The sequence below is a fragment of the Falco peregrinus genome, chromosome 7 (genome assembly GCF_023634155.1).
Source record: "Falco peregrinus isolate bFalPer1 chromosome 7, bFalPer1.pri, whole genome shotgun sequence".
Lineage (NCBI taxonomy): Eukaryota > Metazoa > Chordata > Aves > Falconiformes > Falconidae > Falco > Falco peregrinus.
Genome location: NC_073727.1, coordinates 51,041,621 through 51,063,013, shown reverse-complemented (window position 1 = coordinate 51,063,013; position 21,393 = coordinate 51,041,621). Strand labels below are relative to the sequence as shown.

General features: G+C 37.0%; 1 protein-coding gene and 1 long non-coding RNA gene across 4 annotated transcripts in view; one reads left to right on the top strand and one right to left on the bottom strand.

Moving 5' to 3' along the window:
• The window catches only part of PACRG (parkin coregulated), a 251,322-nt gene that overhangs the window by 739 nt on the left and 229,190 nt on the right, over nucleotides 1–21,393 (bottom strand). The window lies entirely within an intron of this gene.
• On the top strand, nucleotides 5–19,703 carry LOC114010347 (uncharacterized). The gene is made up of 4 exons (XR_003551733.2): nucleotides 5–1,338; nucleotides 1,784–1,930; nucleotides 2,314–2,430; nucleotides 16,388–19,703. It is a non-coding gene; the product is annotated as an uncharacterized LOC114010347 (long non-coding RNA).

Below are 21,393 nucleotides of genomic sequence, written 5' to 3'. Positions count from 1 at the left end.
TTAATAAAACAGAAAGAAACAAGAATTATATTAATTTTACTGTTATGCTTTGAAATGATGACAGGATATTGCAATTGCTGGTCAGTCACTGTGCCTCTATTAGAAACTTCACTCTGTTGCACTAAACGGAGCTGAATTTGAAAACAGGATGGTTTTGGTATCTCTTTAAGGCGCTGCTCAGGCTCCGATTTCATATGCCTTCAAAATTTATGTACTCGTTAACTTCAGTAGCTAAGCAAAAATCCAAATAACAATAAAGCAAACATTCTTTTATAAGATGAACATGGACTCTCTCTTACACTGTTAATCTCTTAAAACCATTACTTCTTTATTTCTAATATTGTTTATTTAGGACAAAATTCTACTGCCAGAGGCATGAATGCTTATCTACAAAATGTGACTTAAGCTAGACTCGTTATGGTTTGAAATCTTAAACAGGTATTGTTTTGGGATTGTTCCATGTTCCATCATATTCACACACTTATGTTGTTTCTGTTAGAGGAGATGTCATGTGGCCTAAAAGAGAGATTTGCAATATAAAACAGCTCTCATTCAATTTCTGCTCCCTGAAAAATGTGCAAAATTAAGTCAGTGTCAAAAGGACAAAGTACTGTGGCCCCCAGATGCAGTAACATTTACTGCTGCTTTCTCTAACACGGACTAGAAGGGTGACACACATCCATATGCACATAGCATAATTCTTTAAAAAAGTCAGCGTGAACAACTGTAACAGAAAATACAAGAATAAGAAACAACTTCACCTGCAATGATGCTCAGAGATTTAAAGGAGGAAAATATATTTCATTTTGGTTTAGATCAATATTCTGAAAACTATCTTAATATGGATATATTCCAAGACTTAGGTGAAAAAATAATTTGGTAGGAGCATAATGTACTCAGATCGGGTGCAATATAGTGGCCAAGTTCAGCGGCTGTTACAGTGCTGTAGGACAGTCCACATGCAATCCCTCAGTGGTCTCACTCTGGGCAGTGGTGGCAATGTGCCCAGGTCATACATTCAGCATCCCCAATAATGCTGCTTGCTTATTGACACTCTCAGCCAGCCAGCAAAGGACATATTTCTCAAGATAATGCAAGCAACTTCTTGGGTAGTGCCTGGTTTCACATTAGAAACTCAGCACACATGAGGGCAAGGGTAGATTTTGACCCCACTGCTGCCTCCACATCTCCAGGTCAGGGGCATGTAGGTGTACAACTGCACCCATCCTCACATCCTCTCCTGGATCTAAGCCCAAGGATCTGGATTTGAAGTTTTTGACTTTGTTGCCAGTAAAAACTGAAGAACCATGCTCATGAAGAAGGAGCTGATGACAACAGGTAAAAATCATCCTTTTGCTGTATTTTCCTGTAAAATATCAGATTGCACTCCAAGTTCACTATGTGTATATCAATTTGTCAAACTGCTGACACACATTTGTGTCACTTTGCTTTTTGTAAAATGTTTACACAAATACAGATGGGACAAACAAGGACTGGCCTTCTGAGTGAAAAGGCAGTAAATTTTGAGATAATTACTCTCAAGCATACAAATACTTTCTTGTATATTAACTGTTTATTTCACTGACATGAGAAGCCAGGGTTGTGACATCAAAATTTACTACAATGAATTTACTGTAATGTTAGAAATAACAGATTATGAGAATGCACAGAAAACACCAAGAGCTATTAAATAAAAGGATTGGCTTATACAGAATACAAATGCAAAAAGCATAGCACATCACAACTGAGAGCAATTTAGTCTACACATGGTTTGCTTTTGCAGGAAACAACTGAGATCGACTGTGCCTCATCACTTGTGTTGCATGTGCACTGCCAGCACTCCCCAGAACACCCGGAGGTATTTCTGATTTCACTGGTTTGAGCAACAAAACCCCTGAACCTTGACCTAAGTCTTGGCAAATATGTAAAGGTATTACCAACTTTCCAACCATTTGTCTATTACCTGTTATTTTAAGCCTACACACAGGCTTTGCTAATGAGCTTACACAGCTTTCATAGTTCTTTCAAAGACGTAGTAAAAACCTCAGCTTTCTGGGAGTAATAGTAATACATTGCTAAGCAAGTTTTGAGGAGGCTGACAAGATGCTATGATAATGCTGGTAGCGGAGGTATTTTCCAGAATCCCATGTTACAGCCTTTATTATAGAACATAGTCTGTACACTATATGATGCCTTAGATGCTTGATTAAATGGTGCCTAAGAGAATGAGGCAATGATAAAGGAAATAGTCTGTAAGGGAAGACTGAATGTGTGATGTGCAGATTGTCATTACGTTTTTTTTTTTTCCTACAGACCATCTGTGCTATATGAAGGTTTGTATCCTCAAGACAGCCGTAATTCACATTGATGCCATGACACAAGCTACAATCAACAGTACCAGAAAGGTTATGTCAGCATCGAGGTCACCTGGTAAGTACTAAAACAGCTATCCTATGCAGTTATAAGAATTAACAAATCTTTCAGACAAAAAAGATAATCATTAACCCAACAGGACAACATCTACTAAATGGATGAGTCAGAATGATCTTCCCAATGCACCTAAGGGTAAATATCTAGTCATAATAATGATGATGATTAGTTGGAAAAAATTAGCTACCGAAGTATGGCAGTCTCTGCATGCCCTTCTCTCATTTGACTTTATTTCCAAGCCAGTTTGCCTGAGAAGCTGACTTTGTCAGCTACAAAAATGCTGCACATGTAAAGTGTGAACATGGATCTGATTCAAGCTCTTTATGAAGCTGTCCTTTGTGAGGGAGAATAAATCAACATGAAAACGCTAGGAAGCACATTTGTCATATCTTTGTCTTAAAGTGAGATGTCTGGCAAATTCAGCATGCATCAAGAACACTTTTCAGAGCAAATGTTTCTGTGTTTAGAAGAAATACATTGAAGGAATACTAATACAAATCTAGAGGACTACAATGAGGAAAAGATCTCATTTTGCCTTCCTGGATCAAAAAGTTAGTTCCCAGTCTCCTAGATCATGCATCAAGGGTTTCATGGTCCTTAAAGTGAAGTGAAAAGCTTTGCACCTGTCAAGACCTGTGTGGGCTGATGAAATCACCCAGCATGCCAAGCCCTGGCGCGGCGCTCCCTGCCCTGCCTTCAGCGCTGTCGGTGCCAGCTGCCGTAGCCGAGGAAGCCCCGCTCAGACCTTCAGGGACTGAACTCAGGGCTTGGCAGGGAATGGAGAAGGGTTTGAATTTTGCTTTAAAACCTGATTTGTATTTGAGTCTAGACATGCTTCTAGTCATGATTCAGGATATTAAAGAAACTCTAGTGTTATTTGTATTCCATCTCATTGCGTTTCAAAATTTCACGAGGCTAATGCTGCAAATACAAAATTGTATCACATTAAAGGGCAAGCAAGTTTCTGTCAATACATTTAGAGCTTGATATGGCAGTTTTGATGTCCTAGAGTGGATAAGAAAGGTAAACAACCCCTAAAGCTCAGTCAGACCTATTCCTATCTCCGGACGTTTGTTAGCATCTGAAAGTGTTCGAGATGTTCTTTCAGTTTACTAATTTTCACTTCAAGGCAGGCCAGATCTTGAAAAGAGGGGGTTTAATACCCCAAATATGCCATCGTACCTCTCTGGAGGTACCTCACAGACACCAGATCTGGCTCCTGGTGGTGGTTGTTCCCAAGGTTCTGCTTCACAGAAAGCACAAAATAAATCCAGAGCTTCATACACCTGTTACTGTAGGGATGTCATAGATCTTGGGATATTAGAATTTTCCCAAATGTTAAGAGTCTGACAAATGCTTATTGTTAGAGTACAGAATAATACTTAAAAAGACATTTCTGAAGAGACTGAGAAGGAAACCTCATGTGCCCAGCTTAAGCAGTTTTCAGTCAAATTGTAACTCAAAGGCCATTCCTTTATTCTTTACTGATGAAGTTTTAAGTGCATTTATACGCACACATATATTTCAGCTTGTATCAAAACAAGTGGGTCCTAGCAGAAGTTTTTGAACTACTACTAGTTAAAAACAGAGCGCTCTTGTTTAATGGTTTTGGGGTTTTTTTTGTACACAAATTGATAAAACCATTTGGAAAGATGATAGGCATCGTTCCTCCCTTTTTGAATCCTGAGAAACAGAGATACAGTGTCTTGGAACAAGTCATGGGAGGAATCAGTCACCGATCATGCTTTTTGACTTTTTATTGTAGATGATGAAAATAAAACACAGGTAAAATAGAACTACAGGAAAATAATTTTTAAGCTGCTCAGTTCGTCCTAGTTAAACCCACAGGTATTTTCAGCAATTAAAATGATTACAGGAATCCAGCACGCTAACCATTAAACTGAGTAGGATTTTTACTTAAAAAACCCAACAGTAATAGGATTGTAAAGTGCAGATATATTTCTCAGTATTGAACTGTATTTCTATAGTAAAGCTTGTCACAGAACAACATACAGTTAAGCAGTACAAACTAGCATTATAATATTTGGTGGAAAATTTCAGGACTTTTTTCTTCTAGGAGTCAGCATCAATACCAGGAAATAAATGAAAGCTGATTTCAGCTATAGATTGACATGCATCTATGACAGCATCCACATCACATAGGTTCACTGCTCAGGTACAGTTCAGAGCTTAATTGATTTTTTAAACTCCTCTCGTTAGGATTAGTTTAATTGTCATAAAAGGTGTTGGCTTCCTGACCCAGTGGAAAATGAAAGCCCCTGATGAGTCAGTGTGGCGAGAGGGAGGAGGGCTCCTCTGCACCGCTCCTCTTGCCGTGACTCAGAGCTGTGCTTTGAAATTGCCAGCTCCAGGAAGCATGAGGTAGTTCGGTCTCCCTGTTCATTTAATTGAAGTCTATGAAAAGTCGCAGGGTAAGACTCTAAAAACCCCCTGTCTGCTAAAAAAGAGAGAGATTGCCGGTTAACTTCATTCAGGTGAAGGAAGAGCCACCAGGAGGTTATGACTTCTGGTCGTTATTAACCCAGACAGAACACCCAGTGTTCCATTCTTGAGGGCTCAGAGCAATGTGAGCACCAGCTCCAAATGTTTCTTAGGACACGTCTAGATTATATGTACACAGAAGCGCAAACTGGCCTCACGCAGGCCAGTCCCAAAGCTAGAGCACTGGAAAGATGAGCTCATAGAGTAATTTATGTTGGAAGGAACCTCTGGAGCCGTTGGGTCCAAATGCCCTGCTCAAAGTCAGCTCCATTTTCAAAGTTAGGTCAGGTTGCTCAGGGTGAAATATCTGTAGCTGCTCAGCGCAGAGTAATCCCAGAACAAGAAATGGTGCAGAGATCCCCTGGAGCTGGCACAGCTTTTCACCAGCCATTTCAAATGTGATGAAGGGAAGTGCTACTCCTGAAATATTAAAACGCATTTGGAAAAGGAGGATTTGCTGAAGTCACAAACTTCACAGGGAGAATTATTACCTGTTTTGATACAAAACAAACTTAAACTTTTAGCATGGTAACAGATTCTAACCTGCATACGTAATGTTGCTTCTGAAAGCTTAATCATATACTGAAGAAAGAGACATAGATTTGACTGAAAAATTAATAAAATTTCATTAACACTCTGATTTGAAACTATGAAAACATAATTTTTAAAATTATTAACATGTATCTTTCAAAACACTGTAAAACATTAAAGGTGAAAGTATTAATATACCTCAAGGAGACCAAATCTTTGAATATGCACAGACCTGTTTTTTGACACTATCAACACTTAAGAGTTCCTTGTCTTTTGCTTTACTTGGCTTTTCCTTCTATTTTTCATCACTAGTACAGAGTGTTTATTGCTTTACCATGCTACAATACTGCAGAGATTGCAGAAGAATGTTTCAATCCAAGAAGAAACATGTATGCTTGGAATTCTAAAAGAACACTCTTACAGAGATGTTTCTGCTTATCATAGGTCTTAGAAAAAAACAATTTTATACTTTTGATATAAATCAGCTAGGTATTATCTATCTAAGATGCTTCCAAGATTTCCTTGATTCTCATTGAAGGTATTTTGCTTTAGCATAAAATACAGATTCTGTCTAAAGTTATCTTCCATATGCAGCTAGCTTTTAGTTATTTCATAAATTAGCATTTATTTTAAAATGTAAGTGCTGTTACTATAAATACTGTTCAGAAAGTCAACAATTCAGTAAGTGGAGGAAGTGCTCTGATTGGAAAGGAAGCATTTGACTGACTTACAATGTTTTACTAATGATGTAAGCCTACTAGAGATAGCTGTAACTACTTGTAAATTGCTGCAGTATAAAAAAAACCCCAAAGCCAACAAACCAAAAAAAACCAACTGAAAATGAGCCAAGACAGCAGCTGTTATCACAGTTTTCCATTTCCAGGAAATGTTCGCAACATCAGATGTAATCCTTTCTAAGCCCAGAACTTTTTTTTTTTTCTTTTTTCAAATAGAATTACAAAACCAAAAAAGAAATCACAGCTTTTGTAACAAATTATATTAGCAAACTCTTTGACCAATAAAGTAAAAAATAAGAGAATATTGTTGTGGTTTTTTTCCTCTATAAGTACTTAAACTTCTCCAATAAATTTAGACTTTGAAGTTTGCCTATGTTTGTGCTACTGATCAATATCAAACAAAGTAGTATTAAATAATCTTAGATAAACAACGTGCTCAACAGGGGAACAGAACCTGGAGGCTGAGATCTCTGTGGCCTTGGTACACTGTTTACTGTTCAAAAATTATACATTAGTCACAAATCATGCTTAAAATGCAAGAAAAGTTACACTGCTTACATGAATCTGATGTTCTTCCAGTTGTTTTGAGTGTATATAAGCTAGTACAAAGTAAATACTATTTTTTAGCTGGAAATCATGTGTGTGTATGCAAAATTTGCATAGCTTCGCTGGACTGATGTGAAATATATCTGTTCATCACATTAATTTCTCATCCAAATATAGCATAATTAACCTGAAAAGAATTAAAAGAAAACCAAATCTTTGTATATGTGTGGAATAAACATAAATTATTTTTTAATTTAATTCACAGTGACAAAGCTTAAAGTCCCCAAATCCTTTAAAGATCGTTGACTTCAACATGAAATGCAATCCTACAACAGCCAATTTTTAACATTGAGTTTATTCATACTTAAACTCAAGGTGCTTGACAATCCACCCTCCTTCCCCCACTGGAAGATTTTCATTAATATAACCAAAATCCTTTTAAGGAAAATCCCTAGCTTTTTCTTTACAAGCAAAAAGCTCAGTAATTTACGTTTGTGTTTTTATATTTGTGTAATTATAATTTGTGTTAATAACTGTTGGTATGTTTGTACATCTGTCACATAGTAATGGAATTTGTCCTGTCTAAATTCACTGCTTAAAGTCATTGCCATTGAAAGACCCTATTTGGTATAGCTTGCCCATCAAAAATTTCATTGACAACTAAATGATTTCAAAGACTGCTTCCATAACTTTGTGACAGAAGGGTGAGGCCTTTATTGTCATTGGAATGCAACCATACAAAAACTAGGTCAATGTATTAAAAAAATCCCATCAAAATTATGGGAGCAAGTTGTTAGATATGCCTATAAGTTGCTGGATATGCCTGACGTTGCCAGTTTTCTAGTTTTTCTGTTCCCCAATTAAGCAAAATAGCCAAGAACCCAAAGTCAACAGAGGGTGTTTTAGCAGAGATTTGAGAAGGGACAAGGAGATGAAAGCTATGAATGAATATGTGGGTTTGCCAAGATATCTTTCACTGCTGTGGGACAAGGACAGAATTTATGCAGTTTAAAGGACAGCTAGCACTGAAACTGGAATGTGCTTTTTTATCCTCAAGCCAGACAGAAAGGAACACTCTGCTCCCCTAAATATCTATACTACAAGCATAAGGATGTCTCCTTAAATTTTTGTAATACATATTTTTTTAAGTAAATTGACTAATCTGATTACTGTTTCTTTCTGACTTTTTCCAGTTGGATCAGCACATATCACAGATTAAAAAAAAAATAAATAAAAATTACTTTCCCAAGATAGGAATTTGCATTCCTTTTATGGTGAACATGAAGGACATAAAAATAAATACTTATCAAAAGCTAGTTAACAGCTATTCATTTTATATTAAGAAAAGCATACATTTGAATTTATTACAGCTTTTCAAGCAAACAGAAAAAAGCCAATTTTTATACAACTAAAATGTATCATAGTGTGTAGTCTTTACTTACAAGAATGTCAAACAGATAAAAAAGAAAAATTGTGTCCCCTAAGTGTGGTCTTTTGCAGATTCACAGCTTTTGAATTGTGAAAGTTGAAGCCTTTTGAAAGCAATATAGGAACCGCATATACACAACATATGGTCTGATTTTTGATTTTTTTTAAAGCTTCAGGAATCTTTAACAAAACTGTCTCGTATTTATCTTTTCCAACATTTTCCTTGCATTAAGTGTGAAGTTAAGTGTATAAGAACAACCACTTCATTAGTGACTCTAAATGGAAAACCTGATCTAGTGGAAGGTGTACCAGCCCGTGGCAGAGGAGTTGAAACTAGATGCTCTTTAAGGTCCCTTCCAAACGAAGCCTTCTATGATTCTATGATTCTTGTTGTTTAAATTATACTGACACCTTTTGTTGCTTAACCTGTGATTCAAAAGGGACCCAAGTATGAAGAAAGCAAGAGGCTCAGCAGCATCCAGCCCAACGTGCTGAATGACTGAGGTTTTCTCACAATAAAATGAATTTAATAAGGAAAGCTGTAATGCTTTGGGAATCATAGAACCACAGAATCATTTAGGATGGAAAAGACCTTTAAGATCATCGAGTCCAACCATTAACACAGCCCTGCCAAGCCCACCACTAAACCATGTCCCAAACTGCCACATCTACACATCTTTTAAACACCTCCAGGGATGGTGACTCAACCACTTCCCTGGGCAGCCTGTTCCGATGGTGACAACATTTTGAATGAAGATTTTCCTAATATCCAATCTAAACCTCCTCTGGCACAGCTTGAGACCATTTCTTCTTGTCCCGTCACTTGTTACTTGGGAGAAGAGACTGACCCCCACCTCCCTACAGCCTCCTGTCAGGTAGTTGTAGAGAGTGACAAGGTCCCCCCTGAACCTCCTTTTGTCTGGGTTAAACAACCCCAGTTCCCTCAGCTGCTCCTCATCAGACTTGTGCTCCAGACCCTTCCTCAGCTCCATCGCCCGTCTCTGGACACACTTCAGCACCTCTACATCCCTCCTGTAGTGAGAGGCCCAAAACTGAACACAGGATTCGAGGTGTGGCCTCACCAGTGCCAAGTACAGGGGCACCATCACTTCTCTAGTCCTGCTGGCCACACTGTTTCAGATACAAATCTGGACACTGTTGGCCTTCTTGGCCACCTGGGCACACTGCTGGCTCATGCTCAGCTGGTTGTTGACCAGCACCCCCAGGCCCTTTCCCACCAGGCACTTTCCAGCCACTGTTCCCCAGGTCTGTAGCGCTGTGTGGGGTTGGTGTGACCCAAGTGCAGGACCCGGCACTTGCCCTTGTTGAACCTCATACAATTGGCCTTGGCCCATCGGCCCAGCCTGTCCAGATCCCCCTGCAGAGCCTTCCTGCCCTCAGGCAGATCAACACTCCCCCCAGCTTGGTGTCATTGGCAAACTTACTGAGGGTGCACTCAATCCTTTTGTCCATATCATTGACAAAGGTATTAAATAGAACTAACGCCAGTACTGAGCCCTGGGGAACACCATTGGTATTAACTCCATTCACCACCACTCTTTGGGCTTGGCCATTCAGCTAGTTATTTACCCAGCAAACAGTGCACCTGCCTAAGCCACGAGCAGCCAGTTTCTCCAGGAGAATGCTGTGGGAAATGGCGGCAAAGGCTTTACTAAAGCCTAGGTAGACAACACCCACGGCCTTTCTCTCGCAGGACCTGCCTTTCATAAACCAGTGCTGACTGGGTCTGATTGCCTGGTTGTCCTCTACGTGGCGTGTGATAGAGCTCAACATGATCTGCTCCATAACCTTCCCTGGCACCGAGGTCAGACTGACAGGCCTGTAGTTCCCTAGATCCACCTTCCAGCCCTTCTTGTAGGTGGAGGAAATAAAGATACATGCAAAAAAGCCAGTATCTCAGATTATAGAAACTTACTCTTCTTGTACATCACTTCAGTCTTCTGAAGCGATTCTTGAAGAGACTGTATGTTGAATGCCAAGAAGACACTTCTGTATTCTGTGGTACACACATTATTGAGGACATACTATTACTAGCATGACACTATAGCTGAACAAAAAGAAAATACAGCAGATGGTCATCCCAAACAACTTAACCTTTGCATCTTTTTGTGATTTGAAATTATTAAGCAGTAAGCTGAAGAAAGAGTTATGTGAGGAATGGGGATGAGAGTTCTCCAGTATAGCTTACTGAGTTCTTCAAATCTTGTTCTGCCATAAGCTAATTTTGTAAATATTATTTTAAATATTGGCATTTAAATACTTCCTTTACAGAAACCTTTAGCACTTTTTACTGATATTAAATGAACTGAGAAACCATGTGTTTCTCTGAACATGTATTTTTCCTGAGATAAATCAGTGAAAGGGAGATTGGTTGGTGGCACATTGTGAAACTTGCATAGCCCACCTCAATGGTTACTAAAAGTCAAACATCTCAGGTACAACTGCTTATTTATCTAGCTTGTCATCAAGACTGCAGGGACTCAAATAGTGCAGCATGCTGGTACTGTGAGCTTCTGAATTGTCTATTTTAATTTGTCTAAGAAGAACCACTTAGCTGAAATTGAAAAAAAAAACCACAACAAAACCAACCAAAAACCAGAAAGAAACTGAATTGCAATGGTAGTTTAAATTACTCTTCTGATAACATCAGTATGTATGGACAAAGGCAAGATATTTACATGTTTTTCCAGTAACCTGATGCAGTGCTTAGACCACCTACTGAGATTTAGCAGACTGACACACTCTTGCAATACACAGCAAAACCATTTGGGTTTTTGCCACTTATGCAACTTGTGTATGATTACTTCGTTTACTATCCAATATAAAATCATTATTTACTATGCCGCTATAGGTATCATAGACTCTAGACTGTTTTTAAAAAGTACACCTAACTTTTTTACAAAGGTATTGCAGTGTTAAATTATTAAAACACAAGCGTTTTATAGATGCTTAAATACAATTGTTCAGAACAAAGAAGTAATTGCACACAACACAATAGGATGGGAAATAGCATTTTTTTTAGATAAAACTATTATTCATATATATTACAATATGTTAATAGAAAAAAATTCTCTAAAATTATATACTTATTTTATTTTGCTTCATTAATTTTGTTCATTATTTTAAGAAAATGGTATTGTTCCAGTAAGAACCGCTAATTCAGTACCTTTTTCCTCATTCCAGATAGTATTTTTCTGAAAAAATAAAAAGTGATCATAGGTCCTAGTTGTTGGAGAAAGAATTAAGGGTATATTTTTCTGATTTATAGTGTCCATGATACAATTTTTGTGTTGGCATGTATGAATATAGCAAAAAATAATGCTGCTATTTCTCACATCACACCTGACGAACTGCAATCATCCATAAACACTTAATCTCTTAAGGCTGTACTTGTTTTTACACATTTACTGAAAAAGGCCTTTAAACTTATCTGTTCTGGGACTATGTGTAGAAGTAAAAATGGCTTTTATGAGTGTCAACAGGATATATGACATGCTTAGCAGGGTAAATTGGACCCTGGTTAACACTAGTAATACCTTTATGATATCTGTATAGGTGTCATCATGTAGAAAATATCCAACTGCTAAAAATGCAGCACTTCTAGTTCAGTTTGTAACACTTTTCTTAATAGCCTTTCACTTCACTGCAAGAAGTAGTGAACCTGAACAGTAAGGCTTGAAAAAGAATCTTTGCTTCTCAGATGAATTTGTATTTGCCTGTCCTAAACTGCTGAAAATATTATGTATCTACAGGCTGATGGCAGTGTTCTAGTTACAGCAAGTTCATCTCCCTTGCAGTGGTCATTTGAGTGTTTGCTATTCTCACATGTTGCTGTGCCAGAGCAGTAAGGCACAGAACTAGAAAATTTTTAACTTGCTATTCTCCAGCCAATCCTGGCAAATATGACCACTTACATTCTCCAACATGTAGCTAAAGCAAGCTACATTTGGTACTTGCATTCTTAATTTTTTTATTCATCATTCACCTGTCTTACAGCCTTTCCAGCCCTGGTGCCTGACAAGCCTATAACTGTTCATCTTCAGAAGGAAAACAGCTCATAAACACACACGCACAAATGTCAGGACAGGGAGGAAGAGTCAAGAGAACCAAGTAATAGGGTTGAATGCTCTTGGTCAACTCAGGCTAGCCTAGAGGTTTATAACCAGCAGCCAAAAAACCAGTTAAATAGCGTGGCAGAGCCCAATGTGGTTGAATATTTGTAACTTTGCATTTTCATGTATTATAATGAACAGAAGTAAAAAACTGTCAAGAAAATTCTTCCCTGGCAACTTAAATATGCTTTCTCACACTTGGATGATTTGAGAATACATGCACACATTCTAACTAGCTTTACATTAATAACAATGAGATGGCCATTCCTATCAAGGAAAGTAATGAGGGCATTTTTTTGGATAAATTTGGAACACATTGAAAAGATAACCTGTAAGACAGCATGACTATTATCAAAGTGGAACATATTTCAAGAGTAATACTCTCTTGCAGTTTTCCTGAAATGCTTCTTGCTCCGTGGATAGGGTCAGCCTCCAGAGGAAAGGGAGAAGTAACATCTCACAATATTTCTTTATCGCCTCCCTCCAGCAGGCCACAGACGGCTGTTTCACCTCTTACATTGTTCAATGCTAATCACTGCGGTGAGTTTACTGGTCTCTGATCCAACTCTGCAGCTGCAGTGCTGAATTGGTACCTATGGAAGCACTAACTCAGGAGTAACAAACTCTGCTTCAGAAAATTATCACTGAGCATTTTTGGACAAAAGCAGCTAGTGCAGAATGATGACTTTTGAAAGAAACTAGGGGATGTTATTTTAAGGGAAAAGAATAACATATACTGGTTTCCATAAATTCATGTGAACAAAATTATTCATGAGTCACCAAGAAATTTCACCACTGAATGGCAATATCTGGAAAGTTCTTCCTGAATCACTTAGCCTACCACAGCCAAAGTTTATTGAGTGCTTCACTGATAAGTAAAAAGTGGAGGAAGGGAAGCCATTTGGCTAGTTAATGTTCTTAAGTATGCTCCATAAAGGTTGCGATTTATATTACTATATGCATTATGGATTAGCATAGTTATTTTGTAGTGTAATTCAAAGTATCCCACTGGATGCCAATAAATGTTACATCTGAGCCTGTTGAGTTTCGGCTGGCATTTTGTAGCAAAACATGGTGAAAAGATAGACAGACTTATCTGCACGTGTGTAGCTAGGACCCAATATCTTTGCTTTACAGTTCTGAGTAAGATTCTCAACTACTTACAAGTTTTCTTCAGGAAATGATTAGAAGGGAATGTCAACCTTATTAGTGTAAGTATAGGGCTCCTACAAGAATGTGTGATATCAGCTTAAGTATTGACTTTTTAAGATAGAGAAGGTGAACTGAAGCTGTTATTAGCTCGTGAGAGGAGAGGTACCTACAGCCTCCCAGTGCTTGAGACCTCTCCTCTTCTATTGTCTTCCTTCCTTTTAATTGTATGGATAAAAAATAATGAACCAGAGATCTCTTGCTGGTTTGGTAATATCCTCATTTTGGAGAGGCATAAACTTTCCTTTCTACTTAACATCAAAAAATGCTGAAAGAGTCAGTAAGTCATTTTAGGCATGCTTGTTATCAGACCTAGTGCCTCAGCCATCTGCCTCAACAGCTCCTGAAACTGCTGATAGTTTTCTGGCAGAGATTATAACCACTGTCACTGAATACTCAGAAGTCATGGAAGAAGTCAGGCTAATATTAGTTTATTTACATATCCTCACTATTGTAATATATTTATATCTAGTGGCTCAGATTGGCTTAAACAGGGGTTATGGTTCTTGCTCTAGGGGAAATGGTACAATAAGAACTTGATTTTATAGGAGAGGAACAACGATAGCACTCACAATTTTCAGCTGACAGAATGACTTCACTTCACACGTCCTTGGAAGACAAATGCGAAGAGTCAGGCAGGATTAGAGACACAGGGTAGGAGACAACATCATGGTATAAATCTCTTAAAGTCAGAATGGAAATTTCAGACCAAGTTAGGAATTGTAACACTTAATACCTGTCCCATGGGCTCTGCAGGAGAATCAGTAGAGCTGCACTAGACTTACCTCACCACATAAAGTAGGAGTTACATCCCCAAGAACAGTGTTCAAATGAGTGAAGGGCTGCTGAGTGAGTCCCACAGAGGTAGCAAGTGGGCAACAGCAAGCAGAACAGTGTCTAAATCTTGCTTTTCTTCAAGACTCAAATATTTGCATCCACCTTGGAGCTACAGCCCAGAAATTTTCCTGAGGGTAGATACCTATTGTCATTCCTTCTGGGTAAGACGGTATGATTTCTTTAAAACCAAGTTGTGCCACAAGACAGTAATGATACCTGTTTCCCATGGACGTGTGCTGGTTTTGTGCTACAGGTCTCTGCAGTAATAATTCATTTCCTACAGGTTCTACCAGCTGAAAGATAGTATAAGCTAAGGCTTGTTTTTGTGTTGTATACCCTACCAACGTTTCTCTCATCATGGGCATAAAATTGGACCTCTCCTTTCTACCCAGATGCTTATTTTTCCAGAAACTCTGCCCCTTTTCCAGTTTGACTGAATTTGGAAAACAAGTTTTAAAAGTTATGGGAGTTGAGGTCAGGGGGGAAGAATTACAGAACAGAATAACCTTGTGATCCATTAAGCCTTGCGTTTTTGGAAGTCAGGAAAAAAAAGGTGACTAAGGGCAGCAATGGCTGCCTTAGTTTTAATTGTTTGAAAAGCTGGTGGGGAAGCACCCTTCCAGGAAGCAGGAATGAAGTCCAGCAATGCTGAGCCTATGTGGTTTTAAATCTGCATCTTTCATGATCAGGGAGATTTCACCCAATTATCATATTAGCTACTCATGGAGAAAGGCTCTTCTGACCTCTGTGCTTATGATTTGGCAAGTAAGAAGCTGTGAGACAGACCTTTTGTTAGACTGTGAGCACGTGCCAATGTTTTCAGAGGGACCCAAAGGTTAGCACCTGAATCCAATCTTCGGCAGCTACCTGAGCGGGCTGATCCTGAGCCCTTACCAGTTCCCAAATGAAGGCTGCAGTGAGTCAGAACATCTGTACATGAGGCTAGATATTTAAATGCCTAAATACAGAATATATCTACGGTGCCAAGTTTTAAGTGTTTTGACTTGAACTAACTTCCTAACAGATGGTTACTCTGCATCTATCTTCATTTATTTATGGCTGTTTATGTTTTTACAGACATAATAACTGATCTAAAAGTGATAAAAGCGTATTCTTCATCTTTTTATTTCTTTGTATTGCGATAACAGTTAAAGGTGTTATTGTAGGGCACAATCTATATAAATTACATAAAGATGGTGTTTCTGTGTCACACTCACAAGAGTATCTTCCAAATATTCAAGAAAAACTGCTGTGGCCATAAGGCAAAGTGAACAAACATAAGTTAAATGTTGGCATCATCTGTAACCTTGTAAGCTTAAGCAAGATATTACCAAAAAAACCCCAAACCCCCAAAAATTTGAGAAAAAGGAGGAGAAAAGAAAGATAAAGAAGATATTTAACCTTCAGAAAATGGCAATCAACAAAATTAATGCAAAATTTCTCAATAAGATAAATCTTATGCTATATAAAATGCAGTTCTTGGTTTCATAAGCACACAGAGGTCTGATTCAGGAAACTGTCATGCAAGTGTGTAAGTAATTGAAAATTCAGGACTAAAGTGTGTTTATTTATATCAAAGCATTTCCTAACTAAAGAAGCAAGCAGGCAAGGCAAGCGTGTACAAAGTATTAAGAAATGAAGGGCCTAATACTGCTGTGAGCTATATTCGTGCCTCACCATGTGAATCACTGAGTTTCAGAAGACTAAATGAGAGAGGGAGTTAGCTTTTCTTTGCCCACTACAGTGATTAATTAGCCTATTTTCAATACAAAAAGTACTAGCTATGCTGTTATCTCATAACTTTTTCATAGTACCAAAATTACAAGAGAACAACAGCTATCCATTATCCCTCTAACAGGAAAAGGCACATGTGAACATGAAACACTGTGAGACTTTGGTAAGAAATGTCATGAGAGAGAAAATTTCTCAGCTTTGAAGTTGTATTTATTTATATGTAAGCTGTAATATCGAGGAAAGCAACGTTTGCTGTAATCTTTTTCTTACATCACTGTGACATGTATTTTTAATGCACAGCCTTAACTATAACCATCTGAAGAAGATTCAGAAGATCATTACAGTTGCCAACATTTATTAAACAACTTCATGGGTACTGTAACACCACTGCACTTGTACTGAGAAACCAGATCTGGAAGGAAAGACAAGGATATTTTCCCACTGAATGATAAAGATGGTTTATTTCCATAAGCCAAATAAATTTTTCAGGAAACATAAACTAAAAAAATTATTGATGTAGAACAGTTTTTATCGCATCAGCTGTAGAACTCCACTGGGAAAAACGGAAAGGAGAAGCCCTTAGGCCACATTTTGTGTGACCTAATTCTTTCAACGGTATGTTTCTGCAAATTTTTAGGAAGTGACAGCACAAAAGAACAACAGTTCCCATCACGATGTTTTCATGGAATCTCTGCATAACCTCCAAACACCAGACTTTGCACCAACACTACAGTACATAGTTTTGTTGTAGAGTTTAATTACTTTTGGATGTAAATGAGCAGAAAAATAATTATCACACAACCAGCAGAAGAAACTGTTATGCTTCTATAAATTTCTGGTATCCTACTGCTGTGATTGTCAATTTAATACTTCAGTCTATATGCTGCTGCCAGTTAATGATTAGTCTACTACATTTTGGTGAAATTGCTCTCCAGTCAAGGGAAATGAAGTAAAAAGATGAGGGGAGAAAAGAAACTAATATTGTTAAAGTCTAATTAGAGCAGCAGGGCCAGTGCTGGACTTAGCTGTGATGAGGTTGTCTTTCTGTTAAATTCGATACATTGAATTCAGTGAGAGCAAGATCAAATGCCATGATTTGATTTTCGTGGGTGAAGTGTTAATAGGAGTGTGGGTTAACTTTTTTCTCATGTTGTGAAATTGTTTTTTATATTAATGTAAAGCAGAACACATTCATTCTTGTCTCTGAGAGTATATTTCTAAAATGTTCTCATTTACTTTCAGAAGGATTAGCACGACACAATTAATTTTGAAGCAAATCACATTCCTTTCATAAAGAAAAAAATTTGTTCTTTTGACTTCAGCATCATCAGCAATATTCACCAGAACTTTTTAACAGTTTAACAGTTCAACACTTTAACAGTTTCCTATGTCAAACAACCATTTCTTGCTTATATGGTTTTAATTCATGCTGGTTTGTTTTTAAATGAGTACTTGCAGCAAGTGGATATACTTTCATTTAGCAGCTTAAGTTTTTAATTTAACAACTTAAGACCACATTTTAACGATAGTTGATAAAAACATAATAGTTAAAAAATAATGCTTTAAGAATGTAATTGGATTTTATCTGAAAAGAAAGAAAATGTATACCCTGATATGAAACTCTGTTTGTCTCCCCTACAACACCCAGAAATAATATTTCACATATTAATGGCCATTCACAACAGCTTTACTAGCCATATATTCTGAAACGCTTCTGGATCCATGACATGTGAACTCACACTTGGTACAATAACTGTTTATAATAAAACCTATCTGAATGCCCATAAATATATATTGTGGAGAAAGTTTCCATCCCTCAAATAAGAATTTTAATACAGAAAGATCCAAAACATATATAATTTAGATAAGGTAGAATGGCATTTAAAATGAAAAAGGTCAGATGGATTTAATACACATTTTTCACTTTAAATTGTGCACAGAGTATATTTGTAGACCTTTGAAGCTGATGGGAAATGTGAGTGTTTATTCAGCTGGAACTTTAAGTATTTTTATATACAATCATATGTTCCCTGAAATAGTTTAAAGTAACTACTACAAATAAATACTGGGATATTGTACACACTTCTCAAGTATTCCATAAAGCAGATTAAAAATGCAATATGGACATCAATTTCTTAATGTTTCATAGTACCTATTCAATAGTAAAAAGCATCAATAGAGTTTTGTATTTGATTTTCTAAAAGAATCACAGTCTCCCCCATTCCTTAATTAGTCCATGAATACAGGGAAAATGCATATGATGCCTGTAGAATTATCTTTTCCGTTTAATTCTGCTGTTCTGAGTACTTTAAAAAAAATATCTTTAAATAAACATCCTTAATATAAACATCTATATTGGCAGGAATATTTTCATTGGGGAATAACAGTGAGAGTCCATAATCTCTGATGTCAATAGTTCCATCATGCGGTTTATTTACCTTTAATGTGTGTAACATTCTCAGCTTTCACCTTCCCTAGTGTTTCACAGACATCAGCTCTTATAATAGAGCAATTGTACAAATTCAGATTCCATCAAGACAGAAAATGACCAGAGAAGAAGAGAATACTCTGTTAAATTTTACTACAGTGATCATCTTCCAACATATCACCTTATACTGCGGGATCCTCAAGCTAATTAGGCCATCAAAGCAGTCCATTTGGATCACTTGGCATTCAGTCAGAGAATGGTGAAATCAGTCATGGATGACGGATTAGTTCACAATTTTGGAAAAGGCCTTTTTCCACCTGAGACCGACTATAAAGCTGTACCCTAGCCAGCTGTACTAAGATTAGGCCATGGCTTTTTCATTGCAAACTACCTGAATGAATTACTGATGTTTACATTACTTTGATGTAAGTCCAACAAACTCTGATTATTGGTATCCTTTAAACTCACCCGGCCAAAGATACAGTCTCTACCCTAAATGTGAAATGTTTTTCCCCTGTACCGCAGGGTACATTTCTCTGTGAGGAGACTGTCATCCTCAGTTGCTCTCTTTTGTGTTAGTCATGAATCTATCAATCTGAAAAACAAAGCTCATGGGAGCAGAATATAGGTTAATTCAATAAACAGAACAAAAGATTTCAGTTTTGCTGTCAGAGGATATTAGATTGACCACAATTCTCTCAGCTCTCAGAACAAAGCTGAAAACTCACTTCAAATTAGTATCCTCATAGTCACTATACAAAGCAGCTAAGAAGCAGAAAATAGGACATGGATCAAGGTGGAAAAGGTGAGGTTAAGAATAAATGAGATTGCTGAGCTATTGTGAGTCTAATTAGTTTTTGGAAAATACTCAAATCCTATGATAGGTAACATTAAAAAAGTCTTATTTATATGAGAAGGTGAGAAATACTTCACCATGGAAAAGTATTTAAGGTTGGGAAATGTTGGTTTAATAGAAAATAAGATAGGAGGGGGATTTTGTTTTGTTTGTTTACATTTAAATAATCACATTAAGTAATAAATGTTTTGTGGCTGTTACTATAATCACAATTGATTACTTACTAGCAATGGTTTCTGAAAAGGAAAATGTTTTACGTTAAGAAAATGTGCTATTTAAAATGCATGTGTATAGTACTTTGTATTTGTAATAAGATATGGATTATAACTGTGTAATTGACTGACATTCAATTAAAAAGCTTGAAATTAAGTAAAGATGGCTGTGTATTGAACTGTTGCATTTTAGTGCACTTCTGTTGGCAAATCAACAGATAGCTCTTGAACTGTATTATCAAGGGTGTAGAACCATAATTTGAAGAGCAGAGTCTGTAATCAACATGCTTATCTGTCCCTCAGAGCCTCAGAGCTGTTATCTTGAGTGATGCACATTTTGTTTCCATCTTTTGAGCCAAATAGAATCTTTGAAAATATTAGGACAAAATTTTAGATTATTTTTTTCATAAAGTTAAACTACAACTACCATAAGAAAACTTCTTTGGACTGAACAGCATTTATATGAGCTGAAGATCTGGCCAAATCTATTTAATTACAAAAAATGAAGAGTTTTTCCCAAAGTTTAATTAATTTATTATTTTTTGAAACAACAACAAAAAAATCCTGTTACCATCTTAAAAACACCTAGCAAAATATACCTGGAATGTTTGGAATTATAATATAAACTCTAAAGAATAATTTATAAAGTACCATTAAAAGTCCAATACTCACTTCAAGGTTTATTGACCTAGCAGGAAAGAAGTGTTATTTGAATCTTAAAATCGCTAGCACAGTTTGGTTTCAGGAAAAATAGGAGTAGTAAGGTGAGGGAAAAATGAACTTTTTAGACCTCTAGATCTTGACCTCAATGAGTAGTATGGGACAGAGCCCACCATTTTATATTATGAGCTTTCAGTGCTGGAGATAGTTCCCTGGAGCTGTTTCATTTATAATACTGCCATTAGACCAGTTTCACCACAGCCCATGTGAACACGGAAATGACAAGGCCATGGTCTTTAGGGATGTCTATGAATATTAAAGAGATGCATCCACTTTTGTTCAGGAAGATGAAGTAAATTACTAAGGAAGAGGTGTTTCCTAGTCCTACTATCTAGAGGTCAAATTCACCTCATTAATATATGCATGTCCTCTATTGTAATTAATGGAGGTTCAAATAGGTCTACAAACAGAATCTAAGAAAAGACATCTACCATTTTAAACAACAATAACATTAGTATAATGTTTGTAATGCTAAATACTGGTTGGGGTCTTTTTTTGTTTGGTACCCATCATTGCTTCATGCTGAACTGGTTAAATGCAATATCTCTCTGTGAATGAGGAAATGAAAAGTGTACTGTCAGCATGTTAGATGTAATTTAATTTAGCATGTATGCTAGAAATGAAATCTCATTTCTTCTTCCAAATTTGTCGATCATAGGTTGCATTAAGTAGAGCCTAACTGCCATATAATGTCTGGATTTTGTACCATTACATCTCAATAACTTCTACTTCTGATTTCATCATTATAGCATATCCTCCAACATTTTTAAAACGTTTTCCTGATGATTGCTATCTTTTTAACATACTCTTTCATAACTTCCATATTTCTGAATCCCATGATTGATTAGAATATGGATTAGAACAAATAAAATATATAACTTTTGTTGGCCCCAAACAACTGACCAAATAAAAATACAGAAAAGATGAAACCCCAAACTTAAACCCATGTATATAAGGCCCTGAGCATCAGTGAACTTTGCCTGCCTACCGTATTTCCAAATTGGGCTCCAGTAAAACACCGAATCCACCTGGGAATTTTTCTGATAAATATGCTAACATTCAAGTGCATCACTTATAAATAGGACCCCAT